At 51.5% G+C, this 15,000-nt stretch overlaps 1 long non-coding RNA gene across 1 annotated transcript in view; it reads left to right on the top strand.

The window, feature by feature from the left end:
* Positions 1-4,770: 4,770 nt before the first annotated feature.
* LOC144950909 (uncharacterized) overlaps positions 4,771-15,000 on the top strand; it is a 20,427-nt gene continuing 10,197 nt past the window's right edge. The window contains exon 1 of the long non-coding RNA XR_013640427.1: positions 4,771-4,998. This is a non-coding gene — a long non-coding RNA (uncharacterized LOC144950909). The remainder of the gene's footprint in view (positions 4,999-15,000) is intronic.

The raw sequence follows: 15,000 nt of genomic DNA on the forward strand, positions 1-15,000 counted from the left end.
ACCCATCAACACAACTCCATCACCAATCCACTCATAATCCCACCCCCATCATCCCCATCATCACAGCCCCATCATTACCACCATCACCTCCATCACCATCATCACAGCCCCATCATGACCACCATCACCTCCCAACGCAGCCCACATCATTCCCCACTCGTCAACATCCTCATCCAATCATCGCCCCCCCCCCATCCCAACTGCTAAGTCTTGGCAGCATCCTCCCGAGTAAGAATCCTGAGACTCGCTGAGACTTTCCTGGGTAAACCAGCGGAAGAAAAGCATCTCCCGTAGACAATTCATGAGTGGAACTAACAATAAAATAAGTAATCTTTAAAAAAAAAAAAACACGCTTTAATGAAATTTACCGTACTAGTAATGGGAGAACTCCAGGAAGTGGCCCCGAAGCTTGCCACAACGTAAGGGACCGTGGCCAATTACAGCCAACGTCAGTTGAGCGTGGACAATTAGAGCCAAGCCGAAACATAACATATAAAAAAGAATGTTTAAAAATATTTATTTTATTTTTAATGATAGAATGTGGTATTGTCATCAGTATGACATAAGTGTACCAAGTTTGCAGTCGATACCACATTGGGAAGTTGGTTAAAATTGAGTTACAAGATTTGAGGATACAACAACAACAGACAGAGTGAGTTGATAAAAAGCGTCTAAAAAGACAAAGATCCCCCGTGTAGCCTTAACAGACTGTAGGAGCAAGTGCTGTTAGCGAGCAGCACCTATGAAGGCCGGCACGGCACACGAGGGGGGTAGGCGGCCAGCACCACGCCCGACCGCCTTTGTCTCCCCAGTGGCGATGTTTACTACACACCGCACCAGGTACCCATTTGAGGCTGAGTAGACCTAGGGGAGGCCCAGGACCGGTTCAGATAATCGTCACTGGTGGTGTTGGCCCGTGAGCGGGAATCGAACCCGGGTCGCCGGGTTCATAGCGCAGCGTAGCGCTAACCGCTGCACCACCGCTCCCCTCACGAGTGGAACAGTCCACACACACGCACGGCCACACGACCCCCCCCCCCACTTCCAGTGCTCAATGGTACAATCCGGGCCTCGAGCTCGAAGCCCATTGGTCAATTCCTTCACGAACGGAGGCGTGGTCTTTGTGCCCGGGTCACCTGGGCATTCTTAACCCCTCGATTTGAAGTTTTTGTGACTGCAAGGATCCATATTCTTGGTTCTTTCGGTAAAGTCATGTAGGTAAAGGAAAATAATAAATAATAAATAAATAAAATTAAAGATACAAATAGATCAAATTAAATCAGTGATTTCATTTTATTTAGAAAATAATAAATAAAATACAATAAATAAAAGATAAAAATAAATCAATTTAAATCAGTGATTTTATTTTAGAAAATAATAAATAAAAATAAAATATAAAAACAAATTTTAATCAGTGATTTCATTTTATTTAGAAAATAATAAATAAAAATACAATAATAAAAATAAAAGATAAAAATAAATACATTTAATTAAGTGATTTTATTTAAACAAAAAATAAAAATAATAAAAAAGATAAAAATCAAAAGATAACAAGGTCCTGACATCTTTCCCACTTTAGTATTAAAATGTCTTGCTGTGGTTTTCCCACTTGATGATGATTGCTTGTGTTGCAATCGAAACGTCGTGATAAATGTTTATCGTTTATTATCTATTATTGATTATTTTCTTTAGCTACGTGACTTTACCGAAAGAACCAATAGGACACATTCTTAACCCATTCGCCAAATGCCACGGTGGCCCAAAAGTCAGGAATCCACGTGGGGTCATCTTTAGTTTTTTTCCGTAAACAACTCACACTGGTACTCATTTGAGACTGAGTGGTGGTTTAGTAACTGCAGCTACATACTATTAACATTCCTCCCCTTTGTTAATGCTACCCCTATCCCCTCCCTTTGATGCTGCTAATCCTGCATAATGCACGGGCATAATATGACTTTGAAACCCCCCGCCCACCTCCTACGCATTTCTCATAAATATGCTAAATTCCTCTTGATATGCAAATTATTTTGTCAAGGCGCTCTTCTTCCCCCTCCAACCCAGCTGAAATATACGCTCCAAGCTTGGTGGTGTTTCATTCTTCACCTGAGGATGGCTGCTTGCGTTGTGGCCGAAACGTCGTGAGAATTATTTTATTATGTTTTATTATTATTATTTTATTATTTCCCGTCTACGTGACTTTACCGAAAGAACCAAGAAGATGAATCACACGGGGTGATGCAAATGATCCTTTTGGCGGTACCCCGGGGTACCAAATGATACAGGATGGCCCAGGCAATTAAATGTTTAATTTCTGGGACACTTTCTTTCTCCAGGGGTGTACTTCACCTCCGCAAACTGGGGTAGCCAATGAATCCGAAATCGGTGCCACACTCCGCAAAGTCGAAACGTAGCGAGGACGACGATTGCGCCGAAACCGTGAACGCTCGCGGTATGCACCGTAGCGGTGGTGCATCGTGTCGAGATGAGTCGATTGCCGCGTCGCAGACCATCAACAGTTGTTGATGTTGTGGAGTGACTCATGCAGCCAGCTATGGCTGCAGAGTTTGGTAGTACATGTTGTTTATTTCATTTATTGTGAAAATTCGGTCACAGTTCCTATGACCACTGTTTCATTGCTTTTTAAATCCTTTATATTAAGTTCACTTGCTTGCTTGCTTGCTTAGGACCGTGCAAATCTTTCGGTCGTTTTTTAACCCACTTTCCGTGATCCAATCGAGATGACATTTTGCACACAGACTCGTTGTGCGTGACAGTGTATTTTCCTGAAATTGTTTTCCTAAATTTGACCCCTTTTAGGAATTTTTTTTTTATATTTAATTACCAATTGCTTAATGGTGGCAGACAATCATCTGACCCATAGGTGGCAGCCATCTCAAGCCAGAGGACGAGAGGACTCTAGCCGCCCGTTTCAAAGACCAATGTAGGCTGGGTTGTGGCCCATTGAACACGCATATAAAGGATTTATAGTGAAAAACTTTGTTTTTACGGGTTAATTTTTATGGCTTTATTTTGTTGATTTTCGAAAAGTTTTTTGGTTTGGCCATGTTTGTTTGTTGTAGTACAGAGTTAGACTGGTGGCCTTAATCTAAGTTGTCTTGTGGTTGTTGTTGTTGGACTTGCATCCCACTGGGATTTTTGCACACAGTGTTGGTGTACGGTGCTTTTTCTGCAATATTTTGCCGTCTTTTCCTGCATTTTCTGTTGGCACTCAGTCACATAGTCACTTTAAGAGAACCAAGCCACAACATTAACAATCCGAGTGCCGCGACGTTTCGCCAGCAATCACAAGCAGCTTCATCAGGCGACAGCCATCTTTGTGTTGGTGCACTGCATTGTGGGTAACTCACGTCACAGTGACGTCACGAGCCCGTCGACAGCACGCTCCGTTGATGGCCGCGTGCGTCGCACTCAACTCGGCAAGACGACGCTTCATCTTCACGCGTCCGTGAAAAATCGAAGTTGCTTTTGATTTTCGTTTTACACAACCAGCACCAGGCCGCACGGCCCATCAGCAGCGTCGGTTCGACACGAGCACATCTCTGAACCGGCTTCGACACGCAGCGTCTCATCAGCAGAGTCAGGCTCGCTTGGACCGACGCTGCCCTGATGTCCACAGGCGAAGATCGACTTCGACAATGAGTTTCTCATCAGCAGTCAGGCTCGCTTGGACCGACTCTAGTTAACTGCCCAGATATCCACAGGCAAAGATCGGCTTCGTCATTGAGTTTCTCATCAGCAGAGTCAGGCTCGCTTGGACCGACGCTGATGTTTTGGTGGTGGCCGTGTGAGACCTGCTGCGTTCGTAACGCGTTGACACAAAGACAAAGATCCCCCGTGTAGCCTGTAACAGACTGTCGGGGCAAGTGCTGTTAGCGAGCAGCACCTATGAAGGCCGGCACGGCACACGAGGGAGTGGGTGGCCAGCACCACGCCCGACCGCCTTTGTCTCTCTCGTGGCGATGTTTACTACACACTGCACCAGGTATCTCATTTGAGGCTGAGTAGACCTAGGGGAGGCCCAGGACCGGTTCAGATAATCGTCACCGGTGTTGGCCGTGAGCGGGAATCGAAGCTGGGTCGTAGCTGGATTTGCAGCGTAGCGCTAACCACTGCACCACCGCTCCCCACACACACACGGATACAGTACACAGAGATACACACACACAGATACACATAGACACACACACACACACACAGATACACACACAGACACACACACACACAGATACACATAGACACACAGACACACACACAGATACACACACACACAGATAGACACACACACAGATACACACACAGACACACACAGATACACACACAGACACACACACACAGACACACACACAGATACACACACAGATACACACAGACACACACACAGATACACACACAGATACACAGCGATACACACACACAGAGATACACACACAGAGATACACACACACACAGATACACAAACTGATACACACACACACTGATACACACAAAGAGATACACACACATACAGATACACACACGGATACACACACACAGATACACACACGAACAGACACACATATACACATACACACAGACACACACACCGATACACACAGACACACCACAAACACACAACCCCCAACGCTTCTCCACTCTCTTATGCCCCCTCCCTCCCACCCATACCCCCGACATCACCTCCCCCCCTCCCTCCATCCTCCTTGCTTTATCTCTCAGCTCCACCATCTCCACCCCCCACCACCACCACCACCCACCCACTCGCATCATCCCTCCTCTGCTAACCCATCACCACCACCGCCACATACTGAATGGATTACAGCAGGAATACGTCTACTGCAACATTATTACCATCACCACCATCATCATCACCATCACCACCATCATCATCATCACCACCATCATCATCATCCTATTCCTGCTGTGGCAGTGAGTCGCCTCGCCGTCCGTCTTTGTCTTCATCAAGCGTCTCGATGCTGGACGGTGAGACGCAGTGTACACTGCGGCGCGCACACACACACCACACACACCACACACACACTCACACACATACACACCACACTGACACACCACATACCACATACACACACCATACACTCACACATACACACCACACTGACACACCACATACACACATACACACACCACACACACACTCACACACATACACACCACACTGACACACCACATTCCCACATACACACACCACACACACACACCACATACACACACCACACACACACCCCACACACACACCACACACACTCACACACCACACTGACACACCACATACCACATACACACACCACATACACACACACACCACATACACACACACCATATACACACCACACACACACCCCACACACACACCCCACACACACACACCACATACACACACCACATACACCACATACCATACACCACATACCATACACCACATACACACACATACCACACACAAACACACACACCACACACACCACACACACCACACACACCACACACACAGACACCACATACACACACCACACCACACACACCACACACTCACACCTACCACACACTCACACACCACACCACAGACAAAGACAAAGATCCCCCGTATAGCATTAACAGACTGTAGGGGCAAGTGCTGTCAGCGAGCACCTATGAAGGCCGGAACGGCACACGAGGGGGTGGGTGGCCAGCACCACGCCCGACCGCCTTTGTCTCTCCTCCAGTGGCGATGTTTACTGCACACCGCTACGGGTACTCATTTGAGGTCGAGTCGACCTAGGGGAGGCACAGGACCGGTTCAGATAATCGTCGCTGGCCGTGAGCAGGAATAGAACCCGGATCGCCGGGTTCGTAGCGCTAACCACTACACCACCGCTCCCCACACACACAGAGACACACACAGAGATACACACACAGACACACACACACAGACACACTGACACAGACATACACAGCCACACACACAGAGACACAGACACACAGACAGACAGACACACACACACACAGACAGAGATACACACATACACACTGACAGACACACTGACACGGACATACACAGCCACACACACAGAGACACAGACACACACAGACACACACACAGACAGACACACAGACACACACACGGACACACAGACAGCCACACACAGACACACACAGCCACACACACACATACACACACAGACATACACAGCCACACACACATAGACAAACACACAGACAGACACACTGATAGACACACACACAAACAAAGACAAAGATCCCCCGTGTAATCTGCAGAGGAGGGCAAGTGCTGCACCTATCACATCACGGGGGTGGTGCTGTGGTCAGCAGCAAACCACGCCCGGCCGCCTTTGTCTCCCCCAGTGCCGATGCTTACTAACACCCAAGGGGGCCCGTATGAGGCTGAGTCGACCTAGGGGAGGGCACGTCACGGGTTGCTCGATGTTCGCCGTGAGCGCAACGGGAATCGAACTCCGGCAAGGCGCGCTAACCGCTGCGCCACCGCTCTCCGTACCAAAGGCAGAGGTCCTCACCGTGTAGCCTCAACAGACTGTAGGGGCAAGTGCTGTTAGCGAGTAGCACCTATGAAGGCTACCGGCACTGTGGCACACGAGGGGGTGGGTGGCCAGCACCACGCCCGGCCGCCTTTGTCTCCCCAGAAGTGGCGATGTTCTTAACACACACCGCATCAGCTACTCGTTTGAGGCTGAGTCGACCTAGGGGAGGGCCCAGGACCGGTTCAGGTAATCGTCACCTGGTGTTGGTTGGTGGTGGTGGCCGTGAGCGGGAATCGAACTTCGTAAGCGCCCGCAGCGCGCTAACCACTGCGCCACCGCTCCCCGCTCTCAGAGAACACGTGTGGTGCGCACACAAAGAAAGACAAAGATCCCCCGTATAGCCTTAACAGACTGTAGGGGCAAGTGCTGTTAGCGAGCACCTATGAAGGCCAGAACGGTACACGAGGGAGTGGGTGGCCGGCACCACGCCCGACCGCCTTTGTCTCCCTAGTGACGATGTTTACACACCGCACCAGGTACTCATTTGAGGCTGAGTTGACCTAGGGGAGGCCCTGGACCGGTTCAGATAATCGTCACTGGTGTTGGCCGTGAGCGGGAATCGAACCGGGTCGCCGGGTTCATAGCGCAGCGCGCTAACCGCTGCACCACCGCTCCCCACACACACAGGTACACACACGTACACGCACACACAGGTACACACACAGGTACACACACGCACACACACGCACGCACACACGGGTACACACACGGGTACACACACACACGTGCGCGCACACACACACAGGTACACACACAGGTACACACAGGTACACACACGCACACACACGCACACACACACGGGTACACACACACCTACACACACCTACACACACGTGCGCACACACACACGCACACACCCACGGGTACACACACACACGGGTACACACGGGTACACACACACACGGGTACACACACACACACGTACACACACACACACACGCGGGTACACACCTGCACATTGTAAAGAGAGAGAGAGAGAGCGGTAATTGGTTAATTAGCAGCGGCGTGTGACGTTGTGGCTGTGGTTGTGCATTTGTATGGGGAGCGGTGGCGCAGCGGTTAGCGACAAACTCCCGGAGAATTCGATTTGCACTCACGGCCAACATCAGTGGCTATTATCTCAAAACCCGGCACTGGGCCTCCCGCCCCGAGGTCGACTGTGCCTCGAATGATTGCCTGCTACGAAATGTGTAGAACATCGTCACCGGGGAAGACAAAGACGGCCGGGCGCGTGGTGGTGGTGGTGGTGGTGTTATTGACGACAATCGTAGTGATGCAGGGACTGGCCATCAAATCGGAGAGCCGGGGGGAGCCTTTGTCAATTCGCTGCTTCCGATGATGATGATGGTGGTTGTGGTTAGGTGGTCATTAGAAACATCATCATCATCATCAACGTCGTCGTCGTCGTCATCATCTCTCGGCGTGGTCGATAAAACGAGAACCACTTTGGAAGGGAAGTCAACGGTGGTTTGAGCTTTCATGCACTTCCTCCTGGCGCCATAGGAATGTGGAATTTCCACCACTATCCCTGCAGGGCTGTACACGAACACCCAACAGTGATTTGAGCAGCAAGGCTCGCTGATGAGTGGGAAGCTTCGCCGTCATTGGGAATCGTCAGTAGTCATCAACTGATCGCCGTCACTGCGATCACCGTGGCGATATTCAACTTCGCCGTGATCATCATCATCATCGACAATTCAATATCTCTGGTCATCATCATCAGCAGCAACATCAGATTCATTTTGAACATCAATCATCACCAGCATCATCATCATGACTAGCATCATCATCACTAGTACCACCATCACTAGCACCACCATCACCAGCATCACCAGCACCACCAGCACCATCATCACCATCACTAGCACCATCACCACCATCATCACTGTTATGAACAATCGACTCTAACGTCATCACCATCGTTACCATCATCACCATCGTTACCATCATCACCATCGTTACCATCAACACTTGCATTATCGCTATCGCCATCATCATAATCACCATCATTGTAATCAACAATTCACTAAATTTCATAATCAATCAATGTCATAATCACCATCATTACCACCATCAACATCATCAAAGTGTGTGTTTTTTTTTTATCATAAACTCAATCACCACCACCATCATCATGACACTCATCACCATGTCTACCATCATAACCACTATCACCAACAAAGATTAAGGTCCCCCGTGTAGCCTGTAACATACTGTAGGGGCAAGTGCTGTTAGCGAGCAGCACCTATGAAGGCCGGCACGGCACACGAGGGGGTGGGTGGCCAGCACCACGCCCGGCCGCCTTTGTCTCACCAGTAGCGATGTTTACTACACACCGCACCAGGTACTCATTTGAGGCCGAGTCGACCTAGGGGGAGGGCCCAGGACCGGTTCAGATAATCGTCACAGGTGTTGGCCGTGAGCAGGAATCGAACCCGGGTCGCCGGGTTCGTAGCGCAGCGTAGCGCTAACCGCGACACCACCGCTCCCCACACTACCACCACCATCACCACCATCGCCACCACCACCATCGCCACCACCACCATCATCACCGTGGCATTAGCCAGCACACAGCAGTTCGGCTGTCGTCACAGCGAGCTCATAATGCGTGTGGACTGCGTGTTAATATTGGTCAAGGTTCTGTGCGCTGTGAGTTAATTAATTGGGCCGTAACCCCCCCTCCTCCCTCCCACCCTTTCGCGACGATGACAACTCAATTAAGTGGGAAGTGAATTCGTGTCCAGGTGCCTCGTACGCTGCTGAATGACAAAAGGCGGCCAGGTGTGGTGCTGGCCTGCCCATCCACTCACCGACGCACCCACTCACCCGCGCACCCACCCACCAACTCACCCACCCACCCACGCACCCACCCACCCACGCACCCACCAACCCACTCACCCACCCACCCACTCACCCACCCATCCACGCACCCACTCACCCAAGGACCCACCCACGCACCCACGCACCCACGCACTCACCCACGCATCCACGCACTCACTCACCCACGCACCCAGCCACCCACGCACCCAGCCACCCACGCACCCACCCACCAACGCACCCACCCAATCACCCACCCACCCACGCACCCACTCACTCACTCACCCACTCACCCACCAACTCAGAGACTCACCCACCCACTCACTCACCCACTCACCCACCAACTCAGAGACTCACCCACTCACTCACTCACCCACCAACTCAGAGACTCACTCACCCACCCACTCACCCACCCACCCACCCACTCAGCCAAACACTCACCCACCCACCCACTCACCCACCCACCCACCCACTCACCCACCCACCCACCCACTCACCCACCCACCCACCCACTCACCCACCCACTCACCCACCCACCCACCCACTCACCCACCCACCCACTCACCCACCCACCCACCCACTCACCCACCCACCCACTCAGCCAAACACTCACCCACCCATTCAGCCACTGCTGCTGCTGCTCCAGTGTGAAACGGCGCTCGCTCGAGGCCACGCCGGGGGATCTTTTGGCTTTGCGTGGCGCTCATCGAGAGGATGACTCGGTCGACGCCTGGACCACGTGGCGACTCGTTAGACGGGGGGGGAGGGGTGGGGGTCTTAATTGGCCCAAGTAAACCCACCCCGGCGATTCACGTTTGCATGATTTATTAATTGGACCGGCCCAATTTGTTTGTCGTGGTGTGAATTCTTTTTTTGTTTGTACGAAATGTTTACACGCTCCTTTTCTCGTACATTGTGGGTCTGTGAGTGTGGGTGTGTGTGGTGTGTCTGTGTGTGTGGGTGGTGTGTCTGTGTGTGTGTGTGTGGTGTGTCTGTGTGTGTGGTGTGTGTGGGTGTTTGTGTGTGTGGTGTGTCTGTGTGTGTGGGGTCTCTCTCTGTGTGTGGTGTGTGTGGGTGTTTGTGTGTGTGGTGTGTCTGTGTGTGTGGGTGGTGTGTCTGTGTGTGTGTGTGCGTATTTGTGTGGGTGGTGTGTCTGTGTGTGTGGGGTCTCTCTCTGTGTGTGGTGTGTGTGGGTGTTTGTGTGTGTGGTGTGTCTGTGTGTGTGGGTGGTGTGTGTGTGTGTGGGTGTTTGTGTGTGTGTGGTGTGTCTGTGTGTGTGGGTCTGTGTGTGTGGGTGTTTGTGTGTGTGGTGTGTCTGTGTGTGTGGGGTCTCTCTCTGTGTGTGGTGTGTGTGGGTGTTTGTGTGTGTGGTGTGTCTGTGTGTGTGTGTGGTGTGTCTGTGTGTGTGTGTGGGTGTTTGTGTGTGTGGTGTGTCTCTGTGTGTGGGGTCTCTCTCTGTGTGTGGGTGTTTGTGTGTGTGGTGTGTCTGTGTGTGTGGGTGGTGTGTCTGTGTGTGTGTGTGTGGGTGTTTGTGTGTGTGTGGTGTGTCTGTGTGTGTGGGGTCTCTCTCTGTGTGTGGTGTGTGTTGTGTGTCTGTGTGTGTGGTGTGTCTGTGTGTGTGTCTGTGTGTGTGGTGTGTCTGTGTGTGTGTGTGGTGTGTCTGTGTGTGTGGGTGGTGTGTCTGTGTGTGTGTGTGGGTGTTTGTGTGTGTGTGGTGTGTCTGTGTGTGTGGGTCTGTGTGTGTGTGGTGTGTCTGTGTGTGTGTGTGGTGTGTCTGTGTGTGTGTGGGTGTTTGTGTGTGTGTGGTGTGTCTGTGTGTGTGGGTCTGTGTGTGTGGGTGTTTGTGTGTGTGTGGTGTGTCTGTGTGTGTGGGGTCTCTCTGTGTGTGTGGTGTGTGTGGTGTGTCTGTGTGTGTGTGTGTGTGGTGTGTCTGTGTGTGTGGGTGTTTGTGTGTGTGTGGTTTGTCTGTGTGTGTGTGTGTCTGTGTGTGTGGGTGTTTGTGTGTGTGTGGTGTGTCTGTGTGTGTGGGGTCTCTCTGTGTGTGGGTGTTTGTGTGTGTGTGTCTGTGTGTGTGGGTGTTTGTGTGTGTGTGGTGTGTCTGTGTGTGTGGGGTCTCTCTGTGTGTGTGGTGTGTGTGGTGTGTCTGTGTGTGTGGTGTGTCTGTGTGTGTGGGTCTGTGTGTGTGGGTGTTTGTGTGTGTGTGGTGTGTCTGTGTGTGTGGGGTCTTTCTGTGTGTGTGGTGTGTGTGGTGTGTCTGTGTGTGTGGGTCTGTGTGTGTGGGTGTTTGTGTGTGTGTGGTGTGTCTGTGTGTGTGGGGTCTTTCTGTGTGTGTGGTGTGTGTGGTGTGTCTGTGTGTGTGTGTGGTGTGTCTGTGTGTGTGTGTCTGTGTGTGTGGGTGTTTGTGTGTGTGTGGTGTGTCTGTGTGTGTGGGGTCTTTCTGTGTGTGTGGTGTGTGTGTGGTGTGTCTGTGTGTGTGTGTGGTGTGTCTGTGTGTGTGGGTGTTTGTGTGTGTGGTGTGTGTGTTTGTGTGTGTGGGTCTGTGTGTGTGGGTGTTTGTGTGTGTGGTGTGTGTGTTTGTGTGTGTGGGTCTGTGTGTGTGTGGTGTCTCTGTGTCTGTGTGTGTGGGTGTTTGTGTGTGTGGGTGTTTGTGGGTGTGTGGTGTCTCATATACTCACCGACTCACTCATATGCTCACCAACTCGCTCATACACTCACCAACTCACTCATATACTCACCAACTCACTCATATACTCACCCACTCACTCATATACTCACCAACTCACTCATATACTCACCAACTCACTCGTATACTCACCCACTCACCAACTCACTCGCCCACTCACCCATATACTCACCATCCACTCACTCACCCTTTACTCACTCACCCAATCAATCATTCAGTCACTCACTCACCCATTCAGCCATTCAATCACTCACCTATTCATCCACTCACCATCCACTTACTCACCAACAAAATCAACCATCCCATCACTCACCCATTCATCCACTCACTCACCATCTGCCCACCCATTCACTCACCATCCGCTCACTCGCCCACTGAATCAATCATTCAATCACTCACTCACTCACCCACCCACCCACTCACTCACCCATTCATCCACTCACTCACCATCCGCTCACTCACCCACCAAATCACTCACCCATTGACCCATTCATAGACTCACCATCTCACTCACCCACCAAATCACTCACCCATTCATCCACTCACCATCCGCTTACTCACCTACAAAATCAATCATCCCATCACTCACACATTCATCCACTTACTCACCATCTGCCCACTCACCCACCAAATCACTCACTCATTCATCCACTCACTCACCATCTGCTCACTCGCCCACCAAATCACTCACCCATTCATCCACTCACTCACCATCTGCTCACTCGCCCACCAAATCACTCACCCACCAAATCACTCACCCATTCATCCACTCACTCACCATCCACTCGCTCACCCACCCACCCACCCATTCACTCAACTTAGTCCCCCACCCACCCACTCACTGTGTCACTCTCCCTGTCACTCTCCTGGTCTCTCTAATTCCTCCCCTCGCTCTCTCTCCCCTCCCCCACTCATGCAACTCTTCCTTAAATTCTCAAGCCTTACCGTCGCTAGGCAACCCAGAGAATTTGTGGTGCATGTGTCTCTGTGTGTGCGTGTCTGTGTGTGTCTCTGTGTGTGTGTCTCTGTGTGTGTCTCTGTGTGTGCGTGTCTTTGTCTCTGTGTGTGCGTGTCTCTGTGTGTCTCTTTGTGTGTGTGTGCGTCTCTGTGTGTGCGTGTCTGTGTGTGCGTGTCTTTGTCTCTGTGTGTGTCTCTGTGTGTGTGTCTCTCTGTGTGTGCGTGTTTCTGTGTGTCTCTGTGTGTGTGTCTCTGTGTGTGTCTCTGTGTGTGTCTGTGTGTCGCTGTGTAAGTGACGATTATCTAGGTCGACTCAGCCTCAAATGAGTACCTGGTGCGGTGTGTAGTAAACATTGTCACTCAGGGAGACAAAGGCGGCCGGGTGTGGTGCTGGCCACCCACCCCCTCGTGTGCCGTGCCGGCCTTCATATATGCTGCTCGCTAATAGCACTTGCCCCAACAGCCTGCCAAAGGCTACACGGGGGGTCTTTGTCTCTGTGTGTGTGTGTTGGTATGTGTGGATGTGTTGATGTCTCTATGCAAATATGTGTCTGTGTGTCTGTGTGTGTGTTGGTATGTGTGTTTGTGTTGATGTCTCTATGTAAAGGTGTGTATGGTCGTGTCTGTGTGTGTGTGTTGGTATGTGTGTGTGTGTGTTGATGTCTCTATGTAAAGGTGTGTATGGTCGTGTCTGTGTGTGTGTGTTGGTATGTGTGTGTGTGTTTATGTCTCTATGTAAAGGTGTGTATGGTCGTGTGTCTCTGTGTGTGTGTGTTGATGTCTCCATGTAAAGGTGTGCATGGTCTTGTGTCTGTGTGTGTCCACTGGGGAGACAAAGGCGGCCGGGCGGGCGTAGTGCTGGCCGACACCGCTCGCTTAGCAGCACTTGGCCCAGCAGCCCGTGTGGGCTACACGGGGGACCTTTGTATGTGTGCGTGTGCCTTAGGTGGTGTCCTGCCTCCTCCTCAAAACCGGCGTCTCAGGGATTCGACTTGCACACTGGGACCACGGGGGGTGGGGCCATGGGGGAGAGGGGGGAGGGCAGGGGGGAGGAGAGGGGGGGAGAGGGGGGTGAGTGGAGGGGAGAGGGGGGAGTGGAGGGGAGGGACCTCTATGCCATAGGCACTCACCAATATACTCACTCGCCCACTCGCTCATCTACTCATCTGCTCAGTCACCCACTCACTCATATACTCACCCACTCACCAACTCACCCACTCACCAACTCACTCACCCACTCGCTCATATACTCACCCACTCACCAACTCACTCACCCACTCACCAACTCACTCACCCACTCACTCATATACTCATCTGCTCACTCACCCACTCACCCATATACTCTCCCATACACTCGCCGACTCGCTCATCTACTCACCCACTCACTCGCCCACTCGCTCATCTACTCACCAACTCACTCACCCACTCACTCATATACTCACCCATTCACCAACTCACCGACTCACTGATATACTCAGCCACTCACCAACTCCCCCACTCACCAACTCACTCACCCACTCACTCATATACTAACCCACTCACCCATATACTCTCCCACACACTCACCCACTCGCTCATCTACTCACCCACTCACTCGCCCAATCGCTCATCTACTCACCAACTCGCTCACCCACTCACTCATATACTCATCTGCTCACTCACCCACTCACTCATATGCCCACCACTCACCAACTCACTCGCCCACTCACCCACTCATATACTCACCAACTCACTCACCCAGTCACGAACTCACAATACCAATACCCGCGGTGACGTCACCACGGCGCCCGTGCCAGGCTAGGTGCACTTTGAGGCCACGTGAAGTGTCGAAGGCTCACTGCTGGCAGGAGGAGGTCACGGGACAGACTCGGCAGGTGCCGTGGGTTGACTGCTGTGCCAGGCTAGGTGCATGAGGAGGTCACGGGACAGACCCGGCAGGTGCCGTGGGTTGGCTGCTGTGCCAGGCTAGGT

Source organism: Lampetra fluviatilis, chromosome 60 (genome assembly GCF_964198595.1).
Source record: "Lampetra fluviatilis chromosome 60, kcLamFluv1.1, whole genome shotgun sequence".
Taxonomy (NCBI): domain Eukaryota; kingdom Metazoa; phylum Chordata; class Hyperoartia; order Petromyzontiformes; family Petromyzontidae; genus Lampetra; species Lampetra fluviatilis.